Source organism: Lepidochelys kempii, chromosome 8 (genome assembly GCF_965140265.1).
Source record: "Lepidochelys kempii isolate rLepKem1 chromosome 8, rLepKem1.hap2, whole genome shotgun sequence".
Lineage (NCBI taxonomy): Eukaryota > Metazoa > Chordata > Testudines > Cheloniidae > Lepidochelys > Lepidochelys kempii.
In genome coordinates, this window is record NC_133263.1 from 93,674,187 (window position 1) to 93,692,335 (window position 18,149).

The 18,149-nt window shown below is 42.2% G+C and overlaps 1 protein-coding gene across 19 annotated transcripts in view; it reads left to right on the forward strand.

The window, feature by feature from the left end:
• The window catches only part of DAB1 (DAB adaptor protein 1), a 758,910-nt gene that overhangs the window by 323,306 nt on the left and 417,455 nt on the right, over window positions 1-18,149 (forward strand). Inside the window, exon 1 of one of the 19 annotated variants that reach the window (XM_073357556.1) lies at window positions 13,308-13,324. The exons of the other annotated variants lie outside the window; for them this stretch is intronic. The gene's annotated coding sequence lies outside the window, so the exon portion shown is untranslated. Of the gene's footprint in view, window positions 1-13,307; window positions 13,325-18,149 lie in introns of those variants that run through there. 19 annotated transcript variants of the gene reach the window in all.

Sequence of the window (18,149 nt, forward strand, 5' to 3'; positions counted from 1 at the left end):
ATATATGGTGCAAATATCCACACTTATTTGCACGGGCCATTGCTACCTTTGCCAACATGTGGCATGTGCAAATGCTAATTAGTTGTGAAAATGTTCTTATACTTTAAAAACAATAAAAAATTATCTGACTCTCTATTGGACAGTTCCTGCTCCCATGAAAATCAACAAGACCTTTATATTGAACAGCAGCAGCTCATTGATTAGGATTGTGTGTGTGTTTGTACATTTTACATGCAGAACTGCAAACGACTGTGTGTGTAGATATGTATAACCCCCGCAGAAATATCTCATATGAAGATATGCAATTTTCAGCATAAAAAACATCTAGATGCCACAGTTAAAATATTCATTTGCTCACTCCCATTGTTATGTTTCTTAAGACAATAACTTCTCACTTAACGTTGTTGTTATCTTCCTGAAAAATGTGACTTTAAGTGAAATGATGTTAAGCGAATCCAATTTCCCCATAAGAATTAATGTAAATGGGGGGGGGGTTAGGTTCCAGGGAATTTTTTTTTGCCAGACAAAAGACAGTATACGTGGTTTGACTCTCACAGCTGTGAGTAGGTAAGTGAATATCCTCTGGCTCCAGAGCTTTGGTGAGGGTATGGGCCAACAACACCCCCACTCCTAGGCCTGCAGAGTCCTCCCTATGCAAGCTCTGCAGGGTTGGGCCCATTACAGGAGCCAGGCAGAGCAGGCAAGTGACAGCACAAAGGAAGGGACGCTGTGCTGCATCCTTCCCCAGCACCCAATGGGGATGTGTCTGCTAGCCTCTGAGCAGCAGATCACACAAATGCCTGCTCCAGTTAGTCACTGAACGCCCCCCACCCTGTGGGGTGCTGGGGAGACCAGTCACCTCCTAAGGGAACCAATCTGCCAGGTTTCACGGTACGCTCAAGACATACAATGCAGAGGCACTGGGCCTGTAAATCCTTGCAGAGCTGGAGACAGCCATAGGCTTCTGGGGCCACAGGCGCTGACTTTTCAAACGGTCAGGGGGTGCTCTATCCCCCTGCAAGGCCCCAGGCCCCATCTCTCCCCGCCGCCACTCCACCCCCGCCCTGCTTCTTCCTGCCCAATTCCGCCCCCTTTCCTGAGCACACTGCGTCCTCACTCCTCCCTCCCAGCCTCCTGCACGCCATGAAACAGCTGATTGTGGCAGGTGGGAGGAGTGGAGAGGGAGGGGGGATGCACTGATCCGCGGGGCCTGCCAGCGGGTGGGAGGTGCTGGGGTGGAGGCCATTCTAACTGAACATGGCACAATTTTGATTGAGCGTGTTCTGTAATAGGACAGCGACTTAATAACTAAACTTTAACCGGGATGACTTTAAGCGAGGAATTACTGTAGCTCGCTTTGTATTGCTTAGCCTATACAGAGAGTGCTGATTAAAAAAAATAGTATAAATCTCTTTGCTTTCATTAGGTGCTTCTATCTGAAATACAGACCATACAAGTGGTGACGGAAAATTGCTGGACCACATTCGTAAGGGAGTTCCACAGTGTCTGTGGCTGAAAAAATTGGGGTTGTCTTATTTGCATGACACTGCATTTTCTCACTTCCTTATCTGCAACTCTTCTGTTCCACTGTATAGTCAATAGCTGCCAGCACTAAGGCAATCATCTAATTCCTCCTTGTCCTATCAAGCTCTGTCAAACGCTGGGGGACTCTGTTCATGCATAACCATATTCTTTCACTGTTTAAAGAAAATAGGGACAAAAAATGTTTATTTTGTTTGGCATTAACTCTAGGTTCTTTTTCATTATCCTAAATCCTGAGATGGAACCACTTCTTCAGCTGGTGTAAATCAGTGTAGCTCTATTGAGTTCAGTGGAGATCCATACACTGAGAATCTGGATGCTGAGAATCTGGATGCAAATTCTGGTTTATTTTTGCCCCCGAAACTATGACCAGCAGGGAAACAGGGAACAATCACAGCATTGCAGAGTGGTGTCCCAAGGTCAATGGCTGTAGCATGGACTCCACGTCCATACTTCCCACCAATTACTATGTACCCTACCTGCTTAGATCACTCATACTCTTGGCCTGAGTAATGTACATATAGTTACTGTGTAGGGCCTGTGACTGGCCCAGAGCCAGCTGTGATGTGGGTGCAAATCAGTGTTGCTTTGGCAGTGGTCGTTTATGCCTGGATTGGGATGAACTGTGCAGTGAGACATAACATGGGGCATAAACACTATTGCTTGTGTTTTGGCACGAACTACTGATACACAGAGGACTTGAAGGTTTTAAAAATACTTCCACAAGCTCAATTACAAGGCACAACGTGTGTGTGTGTGCGTGTCTCTGTGTGTGTGTGTGTGTGTGACAGGAAATTTTCCCTCCCTCACGTTAAATGTTAACAAATATATTGTGCTGGCTTACTTGGATAGAAATTCTCCCTAACGTCACAAGACTCCTTGTCTTTTCCCCAGTGGCTCTGTCTGGGTGCATTTAATATCACCAGGTGAATTTCAGGTGGTGACAGAAGGTGAGGTTTCTTTTATTTGTCCCATTTTCCCATTTTTTTGGATGCCTCATTTGGTAGGAGAATGGTGCGTTCTAATACTGGTGACTAGACAGATATTCTGCAGCTGTGCTGGGGCGTACAAACCCCACACTGGGGAACAGGGAGGTTAAGGAGCAGCTCTGGTTACAGGCTGCTTCACCCGGCTGTGCCTTATGTGTGTACGCTCTCAGTGGAGGTGGAGCTTAAAAGGGAGCAGCACAACTCAGTCAGGGTGATCGGGGCAAGGGAGCAGACCTTCACTGAGAGCTCCTGCAGGAATCCAGTCGGAGCCCCACACTGCCCTGAAGGGGACCTTAACTCAGAGCTGCAAGCCACTGCAGAAGAGAGAGCTGAGCATAAGCTGGTGAGCGAGGAAGGTAACCTCTTGATACCCTTTGGGACATGTTGTGGGCCATTAGCCAGGCCTTCAGCATGCTTCTGGAGAGTCAGGGATGTGGTAGGGAGTAACCCAGGAATAGGCTGAACTGTCGTACACCTGAACTGCCTGCTCCCAGGCCCTGGGTTGTAACCCGGAGGAGTGGGAGGGCCTGGGTTTTCCTACTGCCAACCCTTGGGCTTTAACACACTAAATCAAACCGAAAGCAGCCTTTTAAACTTTTTTTAGCTCTGTCATGTGCAGAGAAGAGGATCGCGCAACTAAGAGCCAATCATGCTCTCCTGTGGGAAATTAAACAAAAAACAAAACAAAAAAAGTAGAAGCCCTCCCCTGCCTCCCCCAAAAAAGCCCGAAAACACGCAACAAGCAAATATATACACAATTCAGCAATTTAAAAAGAAAGGCAAAATCTGCTTACTGTCCGCTCTAATCATATCAGGGCCCCAATGTGCAAGGTTTGGTACAAATACATAGTAAGAGGCAGTCCGCTCCCGCAGCAAACTCAGTCTTGTAAGCCATTATCAATTGGCAATTCACTATAGGCATCATGGTAGAAAGAAGGTCAGCATCTTCGGGGGTATTTTAGTTCCAGGAAATACTGAAGCCTGTAGACTTTTGAAATCTAGAGCCCCTCAAGTTCACGCTCTCCAGTCTTTCCTCCTGTCCACGTCAGACACAAAAGGTCATCCGTAGTCACAGCTGCTGGAACTGCCCCGGTGAAGGAAGTGGTGCTGTCATTCAGCACCCACTCACTCACGGCCTTAGAGGATACCAGCAGCTGCTCTAAGTGCCCTCAACCAGCATATTCAGGGCCAGATCCTGAGCTTTGGTAAGTCTGCCTACCTCCAACTGCAATCGGGCTATGCCAGTTTGTTCTGTTATGTGTTTTCACAGCACCTAGCCCAAAGGTCCTAATTCATGACTGTGCTCAGAGGCAGGACCATAATACAACACAGTAAATAAATAATAATGGAGTCACCACTGCTGGGATTGGCGCCACCCCTCTTCCTTTGTTGACTATAACAATTAGCCTACTGGGCAACTAATAGTTGCCCAAGCCTGCCTTGAAGGATGGGACACTCTTGTACCACAGCAATAGGTGCCATGCCAGCGGAGCAGATCAGGAATATTCCATTGGAAAACACCCTCTTCTCAAAAACCAAAATTTTCCGTGGGAGAATTTAAATTTTGGAAAAAAACAAAAAGTTCTGGCACTGGAAAAATGAAAATGATGGCTGCCTGCTTGGAAGGCTCTTGCTGGCAGGGAAAAAGTGAATTAACAAGAATCTTCCAGGCAGGAAACAGACAAGATGGAAAATTTGGTTTCTGCTCTCTCAAAGTGGAATTTCACTGGAAATCCTCTTTTTTTACTTTCACTTTTCATCCTGATTCAGGGTAGAAAAAACTTACAAGGAACACTGAATATTTTCAGGGAATGGATTTCCATTTTCCAGACAGCTCTAGTAGCTAGAACCTGAATAGAAGAGGTGATATAAAAGCTCTCTGGGTGATAGTTTGTGTTTATAGATTTTTCTCCCCCTTTTGAAGTTTAAGATTTAAGCTAGTTGAAGGGAATGTAGTCAGCCCATAAGGGTGTTTGTTCCATTATTTTATTGTTGGGTTGGCAAGTTTGTTTCAACAAAAACACTGAAAAATACATCTGAAATCCCCAAGAGTGTTTTCCATTGACCTGGGTCTTTTGTGACATCTCTCTCCAGCTGCAGCAGGGTAAAATACTTTTAAAACCGAGTACAAATGAAGAACCAACCTCTGCTCTCCTTTTAAGACTAGGCCCATTTCCTTTAAAAGAAGAAGTATCAAGCTGTTGAAGTCAATGAGTCAACCTGTTCTTATGGTCAAGAGGATCTGGCATAGGTTTCTTTTTAATACCTATGCTAGTTTTCATAGCTTTGCAATTATTCATCTATGAAGCTTCAGTTTGTGTATGTGTGTGTTTTGTTAATCATGACATCATGGGTGGAAACAAGGCAAAGCCAACAACTCAGGAGGGAAATAAAATCAATCCAAGCTGCTCATTAAAAGGTAAACCGTCAATAATCCGTGTCAGGGCTTTTTATCTTAGGCTTTAGCACTCTGTGATCCCTAAGGCAGTATGTGGTATTGAGGTTTAAAATGGTTCCAGATTTTCACATCTCTATCAGGAGGATTAACCATTTCAGCACTGGCTAAAATTAACTTGATCCTACTCAGCATATAAAAATGGCAGGGGAATAAAAGGGATTGTTGCTTTACCGGCTTTTCTGTATGTACATTGAGCAGAAATTAAAGGTTAGCTTTTGACCTCCTTTGTAGTGGCTTAAATCTGGAAGAATTCTATTGGGGAAGTTTATACCATGGTAACCAAGATCAGAACCTGGCTGTTTTTTATTTGTGAATATTTACACATATACAGATATTTAAACAGAATGGGGTGAGTTTTTCTGCTATCGGTTGATAAAAAGTTTAACTGGATGAATTAATGCCAGCACACATCACAGCGGCTTGTTTGTTGTGTTCTTAAATTAAATCTAGTCAGTACTATTGTCAAACAGTTTTCCAGCGATTTTAGAAGAAACAAACCCTTAATTACATGTACTCACTCATATGAAGTTTGGGTGAATTCCTTCCATCAGTCTGCTGGCGAGATGTGAGACAAGCAGTAAAAATGCTGATGATTTAGCTCCATTGCAATGTGTCTCCTCCAGATAGAGGTGAATCCCACGTATAGCATATTGTAAACATTTAACTTCCTGAGGACATTACTTTTGTTCTTCACCACACCACTTTATTGTGACATTGTCAGCTAACCTGCTATGGTTCGAGCTATTGAATTGGAAGAAATTATAGGTGCTCGGCACCACTCAGAATACGACTTTTGTGGTCTTACTCTGTGTAATACATGCCTGTTCTGAGAGGTTATGGTTAGTCAGTGTGTATACAAATTTCAAATTGCTTACTCCACCACTGTTTTCTCATGTTTCAAACAGAGAAGTTCTCACTAAAGATGGAGCACCAAATCTAAATCTGGACTGTACTGTCTCAGAATTCCTTGCACCACGTGCAATAGTGGGCAGAAAATATACACCATTGCTAGGCAGAGTAACTTTTACGAGAGGTGGCGACATTAGGTTGATAGATACAATGATACTGGTCTGCTAATGAGACGGTCCCAAGCTAATCCTTAATAACTGGATGATCAAGTTAGTTGTCATCACTCAGTCCCTGGAAGGTGAGTTTTTCTTCAGGGCTCTACAAATTGAGTTTGGCAGCATCTGAAAGATGTAGTCCTGCTCCTGTCTCTCATGAAAGGCCAGCAGAAATTTACACTGATGTTCTCACCAGTACTTAGAAAGGACTAAAGATTCTGCTTTCAGCATAAAATAACAGACACAGAGTCCCAGGCCAGCTTCCCTTTCAACTGCACAGCTAAGGGATGGAGCCAACAGCGACAGAGAGGTCTTGAGATTGAGCCTTTCATGATTTTTTTAAAGTCGCTGCCATTCAGGTGTACCAGTTCCACCAAAGGGCCAAATTCTCCCATTATTTGCACAGGAGCCAATCCAGGAACTTCATTCAGGGTAGCGGCAGTGAAAGCAAAGGGAGAATTTGGCTCGAAATTACGAAGTGCTTCAAGAAGTACAATAAAATGATCACCTTCCTACAGCCACAATTTCCTTCCTTGATGCTTGAGTTCCTTCAGTGAGGTAGGATTAAAAATACAACCTATCAGAAACACACAGCCTCCTGAAACAGTCATCCAGCCTTGCAATACAGGTTTGAAGGATCACGCTAAAAGAACAGCAATGGAACAGAGTTTATATAGGAATCCTTCTGAGAACAGCCATTCATTTGCTAGAGCTCTCCCTTTCTTGAGGAAAAACAACATCCATCTAAACCAAGATTTGCACTTAGCTTAATCCCCTGTATTTAGCCAGTCAGTATGAATACAGACCTGTAAAACACATTTCTGGTTTATTGTGCTCATTACCGCTGGATAATGTATTAAGATAATTATCCACTGTACGCATATTACTGCAAAGGCTTTGATCCCCTCTTCCCCCATCCACCTTCGTTTTGATTACAAATCCTTAGAAACACTATGAGGTACTATAGCTTTTCTTTGTTTTGTTTTGTTTTTTAAACAGAGGAGGGAATTGGAGGGTTTAATTTAGATATATAAATACCTGAATTTGGTTAGTGTGTGATATTCTTTTAGGGTAGATGAACTTATGCACTTGACACAAAAGATAAGGCTGACCCTTTTGCAGCACTTCCCTTTACAGTATTAGGACATAAACCCAGCACTTCTGGTCAGTTAAGTATGAGATATATTTTTGTACACCACACAAAGGTCAAACAGGCATTTTTACTTCCAATTAAGAAAAAAACCTTTTAACTACTGCAGCACTTGGATCTAAAGTTTGTCTTGTGGTGCTTGTGTGGGGTTTGGTTTTGCTGTGGGTGGTGGTGTTTTGGTGTGGTTTGTGTTTCCCAGATTAACAGGATTTAGGTGGGAAGGCTATGACAGATTCAGAGGTGGCAGTGGGAGTGACCCATGTAGCAAATGACACAATGAAGATGACTGGATGTGGAAGCTGTGGTATGTACATGATCCTGGAGGGGGCACCTGGTAAGAGTTTTGTCTGCATGAAATGCCATCTGATAGAGCTGATGGAGGAAAAGATCAGAGGTTTGGAGATGCAGGTGGAAAGTCTGGTAGAGTTTAGGAAGGGGTTTGAGCAGATTATGGAGCAAATACATGAGGTATCTGAAGGGAAAAGCTCAGACTTGCAGATGGAAGCAGGACTAGGGAATTCTGAGGGGAGACTGGGTGAGGAAAGTGGTCAGTGGAAGCATGTGACTAAAAGAACTAGGCAGAGGAAAAGACGGGCTAGTGAAGGAGAAATAGAGCTTCAGAATAGGTTTGCAGAGTTGGAAAATGAAGAAGGGGCTCAGCAGGTAGTCACTGAAGGTGACAGGGCAAGGAAGAAGAGAAGAGCGGTTAGTCCTATAGGAAAAGGGGAAGAGTTAATGGAGATTACACCAAATATGAGCCCCAGGAGGATACAGGATGGGTTAAAAAGGATTACAAGGGAGAATGGGAATGGAAAGAACTTGCAGCCAGAGGGAACAGGGGATAGACTGGAGAATAGCACCGTCACTAGGAAAAGGCAGGTCTATGTGATTGGGGACTCTTTACTGAGAAGAATAGATAGGCCTGTAACCAGAGCTGATCCAGAAAATAGGAGGGTGTGCTGTCTTCCAGGTGCTAAGATACGGGATGTAGACCTGAGGTTGAAAAGGATTCTAAAGGGAGCGGGAAAGAATCCCCTAATTATCCTTCATGTGGGAACAAATGATACGGCTAGATTCTCGCTGGAAAGTATTAAGGGAGACTATGCTAGGCTGGGGAGGACGCTTAAGGAAATTGAGGCTCAGGTGATCTTTAGTGGGATTCTGCCTGTTCCTAGAGAAGGGCAACAAAGGTGTGACAAGATTATGACTATCAATAGATGGCTTAGGCAGTGGTGCTATAAGGAGGGCTTTGGGATGTATGGTCATTGGGAGGCATTCATGGATAGAGGACAGTTCTCTCGGGATGGACTTCATCTGAGTAGGGAAGGAAATAGACTTCTAGGATGGAGGCTGGCACAACTGATTAAGAGAGCTTTAAACTAGGAATTTGGGGGAGATGGTTGGGAGATGTCCAGGTAATCTCCACGCCAGAATTTAGCATAGAGTGGAAAGAAAATGAAGTAAGAGTGGATACAGCTGTAGGTAGGAGGAAGGGCAGTGTAGATACAAGTCTAATAGGTTATACTGGTAGTAAAATAACCGTGCCTAATAGGGTACAGAATGTGAGTGAGGCCAAACAGCAAAAATTAAGATGTTTGTACACTAATGCAAGGAGCCTAGGTAACAAAATGGAGGAACTAGAGTTACTGGTGCAGGAAGTGAAACCAGATATTATAGGTATAACAGAGACCTGGTGGAATAGTAGTCATGACTGGGCTACAGGTATTGAAGGGTATGTGCTGTTTAGGAAAGACCGAAATAAAGGTAAAGGTGGTGGAGTAGCACTGTATATCAATGATGAGATAGAATGTAAAGAAATAAGAAGCGATGAAATGGATATGACTGAGTCTGTCTGGGCAACAATTAAATTGGGGAAGAAAACTATTAGAGCCTCCCCGGGATAGTGCTTGGGGTGTGCTATAGACCGCCGGGATCTAATTTGGATCTGGATAGAGCCCTTTTTAATGTTTTTAATAAAGTAAATACTAATGGAAACTGTGTGATCATGGGAGACTTTAACTTCCCAGATATAGACTGGAGGACGAGTGCTAGTAATAATAATAGGGCTCAGATTTTCCTAGATGCGATAGCTGATGGATTCCTTCAGCAAGTAGTTGCTGAACCGACTAGAGGGGATGCCATTTTAGATTTGGTCTTGGTGAGTAATGAGGACCTCATAGAGGAAATGGTTGTAGGGGATAATCTTGGCTCAAGTGATCATGAGCTAATTCAGTTCAAACTGAATGGAAGGATTAACAAAAATAAATCTGCAACTAGGGTTTTTGATTTCAAAAGGGCTGACTTTCAAAAATTAAGGAAATTAGTTAGGGAAGTGGATTGGACTGAAGAATTTATGGGTTTAAAGGTAGAGGAGGCCTGGGATTATTTTAAATTAAAGCTGCAGAAGCTATCGGAAGCCTGCATCCCAAGAAAGGGGAAAAAATTCATAGGCAGGAGTTGTAGACCAAGCAGGATGAGCAAGCATTTTAGAGAGGTAATTAAGAAAAAGCAGAAAGCATATAGGGAGTGGAAGAAGGGAGGGATCAGTAAGGAAAGCTACCTTATTGAGGTCAGAATATGTAGGGATAAAGTGAGACAGGCTAAAAGTCAAGTAGAGTTGGACCTTGCAAAGGGAATTAAAACCAATAGTAAAAGGTTCTATAGTCATATAAATAGGAAGAAAACAAAGAAAGAAGAAGTGGGACCGCTAAAAACTGAGGATGGAGTGGAGGTCAAGGATAATCTAGGCATGGCCCAATATCTAAACAAATACTTTGCCTCAGTCTTTAATAAGACTAAAGAGGATCTTAGGGATAATGGTAGCATGATAAATGGGAATGAGGATATGGAGGTAGACATCACCATATCTGAGGTAGAAGCGAAACTCAAACAGCTTAATGGGACTAAATCGGGGGGCCCAGATAATCTTCATCCAAGAATATTAAAAGAATTGGCACAAGAAATTGCAAGCCCATTAGCAAGAATTTTTAATGAATCTGTAAACTCAGGGGTTGTACCGTATGATTGGAGAATTGCTAACATAGTTCCTATTTTTAAGAAAGGGAAAAAAAGTGATCCAAGTAATTATAGGCCTGTTAGTTTGACATCTGTAGTATGCAAGGTCTTGGAAAAAATTTTGAAGGAGAAGGTAGTTAAGGACATTGAAGTCAATGGTAAATGGGACAAAATACAACATGGTTTTACAAAAGGTAGATCGTGCGAAACCAACCTGATCTCCTTCTTTGAGAGAGTAACAGATTTTTTAGATAAAGGAAACGCAGTGGATCTAATTTACTTAGATTTTAGTAAGGCGTTTGATACTGTGCCACATGGGGAATTATTAGTTAAATTGGATAAGATGGGCATCAATAGGAAAATTGAAAGGTGGATAGGGAATTGGTTAAAGGGGAGACTACAACAGGTCCTACTGAAAGGTGAACTGTCAAGTTGGAGGGAGGTTACCAGTGGAGTTCCTCAAGGATCAGTTTTGGGACCAATCTTATTTAATCTTTTTATTACTGACCTGGGCACAAAAAGTGGGAGTGTGCTAATAAAGTTTGCAGATGATACAAAGCTGGGAGGTATTGCTAATTTAGAGAAGGACAGGGATACCCTACAGGAGGATCTGGATGACCTTGTAAACTGGAGTAATAGGAATAGGATGAAATTTAATAGTGAGAAGTGTAAGGTCATGCATTTAGGGATTAATAACAAGAATTTTAGTTATAAGCTAGGGACGCATCAACTAGAAGTAACGGAGGAGGAAAAGGACCTTGGAGTATTGGTTGATCATAGGATGACTATGAGCTGCCAATGTGATATGGCTGTGAAAAAAGCTAATGTCATCTTGGGATGCATCAGGAGAGGTATTTCCAGTAGGGATAAGGAGGTTTTAGTACTGTTATATAAGGCACTGGTGAGACCTCACCTGGAATACTGTGTGCAGTTCTGGTCTCCCATGTTTAAGAAGGATGAATTCAAACTGGAACAGGTACAGAGAAGGGCTACTAGGATGATCCGAGGAATGGAAAACTTGTCTTATGAAAGGAGACTCAGGGAGCTTGGCTTGTTTAGCCTAACTAAAAGAAGGTTGAGGGGAGATATGATTGCTCTCTATAAATATATCAGAGGGATAAATACCAGAGAGGGAGAGGAATTATTTAAACTCAGTACCAATGTGGACACAAGAACAAATGGATATAAACTGGCCACTAGGAAATTTAGATTAGAAATTAGACGAAGGTTTCTAACCATCAGAGGAGTGAAGTTTTGGAATAGCCTTCCAAGGGAAGTAGTGGGGGCAAAAGATCTATCTTGCTTTAAGATTAAACTCGATAAGTTTATGGAGGAGATGGTATGATGGGATAACATGGTTTTGGTAATTAAATATTCATGGTAAATAGGCCCAATGGCCTGTGATGGGTTTTTAGATGGGGTAAGATCCAAGTTACCCGGGAAAGAATTTTCTGTAGTATCTGGCTGATGAATCTTGCCCATATGCTCAGGGTTTAGCTGATCGCCATATTTGGGGTCGGGAAGGAATTTTCCTCCAGGGCAGATTGGAAGGCCCTGGAGGTTTTTCGCCTTCCTCTGTAGCATGGGGCACGGGTCACTTGCTGGAGGATTCTCTGCTCCTTGAGGTCTTCAAACTACAATTTGAGGACTTCAATAGCACAGATATAGGTGTGAGGTCTTTTTTAGGAGTGGTGGGTGAAATTCTGTGGCCTGCATTGTGCAGGAGGTCAGACTAGATGATCATAATGGTCCCTTCTGGCCTAAATATCTATGAATCTATGAATCTATGAATAAAGTGATATTTCCCCTCAATATTATGTTTTCCTGTCAAATATGTCCAGATATCAACTGCCTAATGATAAAAAATAAACAAATACAGTTGGACAGAAGAGTCTAACAGAGACATGACGAAACTTGATATAAAGCAGCTCCCCATATCTCAGAGTCACTGTTTCTTCCAATCCAGATTACAACTTTGTGACTCATGACCATCTGTAGCTGCAAGCAAATGGAAGCCCAGAGATGTAGTTCAAAGATAATTTTTGCACAGCATCTCTCTGTTGATCAAAGGGTTGAATGAACTCCTGCTATCTTGGCAGGTGCAAGGCCTAGATGCCAAACCCCACAATTCCCCCAACCCTAACCCTGGTGGCCGATTCTTACACTTGTTTTTATACAGTCTCTTGGCCACTTTCCTGATAGCACTTCTGGTGACTGTGAAACTGTCTCTGGAGTTAGTCCAGGGCCATGCTACTCCATGTGTGGTAGCTCGGTGTGGTCATCCAGTTTCTAGCTGCAAAATTTGGATCAAAGAGGACCATTTCACCTAGCTTGATATCTCAAAGGAATGATAAAAAGAGAACTGCCATATTGGAACAGACCAGCAACCTACCTATTCTGATATCCTATCTCCAATACTGTCTAATGCCAGGTGCTTCAGAATAAAACCTAAAACTCTTAGAATTGTACAATATCATGTAGGAAATTTCTTCCTGACCCTACCTGGTGATCCATTTAATTTATGCCTTCAGGCATGAAGACTGATAGCCCTTATTATCCGAGAGGCAGAATGGTGTAGCTAATAGGACATTTCCTCCCAAAAGGAACTTTCTCCTGTTTGTCAAAACCTAAGGTGACCCTAAAGACAAGCAGGACCTTACTCACAATCACAAAAATCATACCATTCTCTAATACTTCCAGACAATCTTGAAAGTGAGTCTGCGAAGGCAGAAAATGCAGCTTTGAATTAGTACTTGTAATATGAAAGATTTATGATATTAACAAATTCCTCTCATATTGTATTATCATCAGATAAGGATTTGTTTTCACGAGCAATGAAGACGCTGCTAATATGATTTATTTTCATATATTGCCAACTAAAATGAGTGTTGATATGATAGGATGTTGATATGAAATGACAGAAAATGGCTAATTTCATATAAAGGTGCTAATGCAAGATGATGAACCTTCTGCAATCATTTGGTGAACAGTACCTTCCCCTCAGTTTGAAATTCTCCTTTACTTGTTTGCAGGGGAGGGAGAAGGATGGAATTTAAAACAAAGCGCGAACAAAAGAGGAAAAAAAAAACTCTGTGAAGAGAATACTGTAGGTGCTTCGATGATGCGTAATCCAGCAGGTAGTGCTCTAGGTTTCTTCCTAGCTGGCAAGCCGTGGCCAGTGTTCACTGTTCCAAGATATGTATTGTGATGCCCATCCCCCTTCTCTTCCCATTTCAACCTCCCGTTTCCCCCTCCCACATACACCTATTGTAAAACTTGAGCCTGCAGTGAGCTCCATACGGATAGACAGATCCCTGCGCCTATGTAGTCCTTCTGACTTCTATATGATAAGAATTTGTTAATATATTAAGTCCTTCATATCATATTTGATGTCAGTGGGCTCTGTATAGGTGAAGGGGCCTGCATACATGGAATTTATTGCAGGATTGGGGATTTCTACTGTAAGCAGCATGGCATGACTGTCCATTTAATAAATGTTTGTACAATGCCTAGCATAATGGAGAAATGAGCCCTGATTCAGTTCTTTGTTGGTCTCACTTCATCTGTAATAAAACATTCTCATAATAGGGTGACAGACTCTAAGACCTTGTGTAGAATAAGTCACCCTAGGCTCCACTGGGAGTTGAGCAAACGGATTAAGGGCAGTGTATGACCTTTACTTTTGAGTAGTGCATAGGCACAATTGGATGAAGAGGTGAGCGGATAGCTAAAGAATACTGACTGTAATTTAATTAATTGGCATTTAGATCGGTGGTGATGAGTGCCTTAGAAATGCCTTAGCTAGATGGATATATAATAAGACCAAAAAGGGGGAAATAAGGGTGAGAGTTCAATGGAACAAACTTTGGAAAAAATAGAAGAAATGAAGAGGGGAAAATGTGAAGGGCAGACAGGTAAACTACGATAATAAGTGCTGGACAATAAAGTGTTGTATGTTTGAGTTATGAGTCTCATCTAGCTGAAAGCATGCAAAGCATTAAAACATCCAATGTAGATGAACATGGAAGAATAAAAAGTAATCAAAATATGGAAGAATAAAACTTATTGGTGGTGAGGAAGATTACGAATCAAAGATGGAGAATAAATATGTAAAGAAAAACAAATGTGGAGTGAAAGGAAGCTTGCACAAGAGAGAGAGACAAATAAGGCATTTTTCAAATCCGTGAGAGCCAGTCGTCAGAGCCTGTAAGGCCTGGCCAGAATAATTGACTAAGGACCTAATACAGCACTTAAGCTTGTGCTTAGATGATTTGCTGTATAGGGATGGATTGATTAATTAGGGCCTAAAGACATATGTTAAAAAATAAAATAAAATTCTTGGTCTCAGTTACTGTCGCAAAAAGAGAGAGAAACTGATATCAATCTCCTAGGACTTGAAAAGAAAATGCTGAAGGAAATCAAAAGGAACATGCCCAAAAGGGTGGTTGAGAAAATTAAAATGTTTAAACTATGCCCAAACTCTAGAACCTGACCCATTCCATCTTAGAACACTGAAGGAATAGAATTTATACAATAGAATTGAGATTGTGGAAAACTGCATTTGATTATTTCACAACAGGGAAGGTATGGATGGAGTTGAAAGGTATTACTACAATATTGAGCCTGATCTTAGTGAAGGATTAAGTAAAGCGTTGATTTGTAAATTTGACTTCATAGTAGAGATACCAAAACACTTCTAAGGGACTAGATAAAGGGCCATCTAGAAATGTATTTGAAATGGGAATACTCAGCAGTAATTTACAAATACCTAATTAATCCTTGTCACATTTTAGGAGCGTTCACTGCCTAGAAACAGGAACGTAATAAATTGTGGATTTGGTAGAGGCTTTTTTAGATCCAGTAGTGCTCAAAGGGCTAATCTCCTTTTGTTTACCAAGAATAGTAGGTGAAACTTTAGAGAACAGAACTTCAGTAGAAAGACTGGAAGTAATTTTTCGTCATGAGTATTGAAACGACACAAGGAATTGTATGCACTTTATATATACAAATCTTGGGCCAGGGAATTTGCAGTATGATTTTAAAAAAATTGATGTTACAGAACTGGGAAACAAGGAGTTACAGTGGAGGAGGTAAGCAAAGTACTGTACTTCTGACTGCATTAAGGGTACCTCTACACTGCAGTTGGAGAATGTTTCCCAGCTTGGGTAGACAGACATGCACTAACTCTGCTTGAGCTAAGAGCACAGACAGATAAGCAAGGTGAACAATTCATGGTAAAGTAAGATAAGGCTTTGGGACAGACAAAGCCAGAGAAACAAGAGATGTAGGAAAATAACCTCCATGATTGTATTACGCCCAACGCAGCTAAAAGCAAGCGAGAAAGGTTGATGCCTTCATTGCAAATGTTACCATCAGTGCATTAAAGCAAACAATATTAAAGCAAACATAGGAGAATGAAATATAAATCATATGAAATTATCTGAATGCTGTAGAAAGGACCAGGAGGCTGCATTTGCAATAATGTACATAGCTTTTGTTATCTGCGTGAGACAGAGTCAGAGAAGATGCAGCAGAGCGCAGCCAGTTTTTTTCCCTGTGCTCCTGGACCACTCATGGTTTCTGTTGTACGCTTACATGTACCGGAATGCTGAGCAGTGTATTGATCATGTTCATTAAAATGAATCTGTTTATTGTAAAGACTCGTGGTTACTTGCCACAGTCTTGCAAACATTGTCTTCAAGACGAAGTGTTGCAGTGTGCGGTCAGAGTCAGGACTTTCCGAACGTGGCGGCTTCCACCCAGGAAACTGGAAGAGCAGCTCTGATGCTTTCTTTCCCCAGTTTGTTTCCTGCAGCTATTTATCCTCTTAAACCCTATTGGCTATTGTTATGTTTGTGCAAGTAATAGGGTGACTTTTTATAAAAAGCAATGTAGAAACCAAGAGGACTTGCAAAACTGATAAAATATGGTGCGCTGCAAGTGTTTTACCAATATATTGCTGGCGATGCTCCCATGTACCTTAATGCAATTCAGAGAGACACAAACAAAATCTCTGGCTGCAAGGGTGAGCACTCTTTGTTTTGTTTTGTCAGTCTTCTGAATCATATTTGCTATGTACCTTTCTGGGTCTGGAAGGGCCTTCAGGCAGCTGCCAATTTGAGCACAGTCCTGCACTGGCAGCTGTGTGGGGCAGCAGTGCCCCAGGGGGCTTGCAGGGAGGCAGAACTTCCCCCCCGCCTGCCCCCGAACTCCCCAGCGCACACAAGGGAATGCCTATTGACATTGCCTTTTGTGAGCTGCCTACATTCCTTCCTCCCTGTGTCTCAGTCCCCCTTCACAGACCCTGCATCCTTCCCACGCTGCCTATGGGGTGTTCTACACCCTCTGGGGAGCATGAAAAGAACTGCCCATTTGGTCCCCCGAATGAAGGGGCTTAAACTGTTCCTGGCCCTTATGTAGACTGTGAAATAGTTCCAAAAGTGCTCAAGAGTAGGGTTCAGGCCTTTGAACTGAGCCCCCAATTCAGCAAAGCATATCAGCACTTCCTCAATGGCCATGGGGCACCTGCACTAGATAGTTCTTTTTGCACTTGGTAGCTCAGATAGCCACAGAAGCATGCTCTCTGCAGCCTCCCTTAGCTGTGCACTTTGAGCTTGGTGACAAATGACGTGTATGCACCCCAAGCAATTTTCAGAGGGTTAGAATGGTGACCGTTCTGCAGCCTTAAGGGGTTGCTGCTTCCTCTGTGGCAGTATTGAGGAAATAATGCCTTGTATTTACTCTGAAATAAAAGATTATTCTAAAATTAGGGGCTCAAACTACAAAGTATGGCTTGTTTCAGAGTAACAGCCGTGTTAGTCGGTATTCGCAAAAAGAAAAGGAATACTTGTGGCACCTTAGAGACTAACCAATTTATTTGAGCATAAGCTTTCGTGAGCTACAGCTCACTTCATTGGCTTGTGATTCACACCAGAATGTCGCCAATGTTTAAGGTGTTTGGATCCAGGATTTTGTAATCAAGTTCCATTCTAGTCAAAATGGGGTTAAGGAGTATTAAACTGATCTCCCAAATACATGTATTTTCCTAGCAGGAATAATCTGTGCAATAATCTAGAAATGTTCTGAATCATTGTTCAAAGTTCTTGGAAGATATCCCATTTAATTTGGAGCTAATTCCACCTTCATTGCACTACGGATGCACTTGAGGTGTTCTGTGGTGTTTAATTTGGGTTCTTTCGAATGCCAGATGCAGAGAATTAGTGTAATTATAGTTTGTAACCAGCTTTTAAAGGCTGTTTCCTTTCTAGTGAGGATAAAGAGTATATAAATTGTTTTAAATGTTTTAGTGAGTATTGATGTCACTGGGAAATTATCCTGCTGGAAATAAATTGAAAATTCTTTGTCATCACCGTAGCTGTCTTAAAAAAGGAACCTGTCTGTAAAGACTTTACAGCATGTGTTTTGCTGTCCTTTGTTAAATTAATTCATGGTCTCAGTCCACTTCCTAGCAGACAGATGTTTACATGGCAAAATCACTGGCACAACTGGCACCCTTGCTGCACCAAAAGGACTGAATGGCCACGGGCACTACAATAAAGCTCTCACCTGTACAACTCGCTCTTCCAGGTCAGGGTAAGGCTCATCAACAGGCCAAGTGAAGGGAAACTTGCAGTGCCACTGGGCATGGTGTGGCTCATGGTTTTGCTGTGCAAACATTCTTTGAATTAAGAGGGTCCATCTACACTACAGAAACCACAGTATTTTAGCTACTATGCTAACATAGCACAGTGGAGGGGGAGGGATAGCTCAGTGGTTTGAGCATTGGCTTGCTAAAGCCAGGGTTGTGAGTTCAATCCTTGAGGGGGCCATTTAGGGATCTGGGCCAAAAATTGGGGATTGGTCCTGCTTTGAGCAGGGGGTTGGACTAGATGACCTCCTGAGGTCCCTTCCAACCCTGATATTCTGTGATT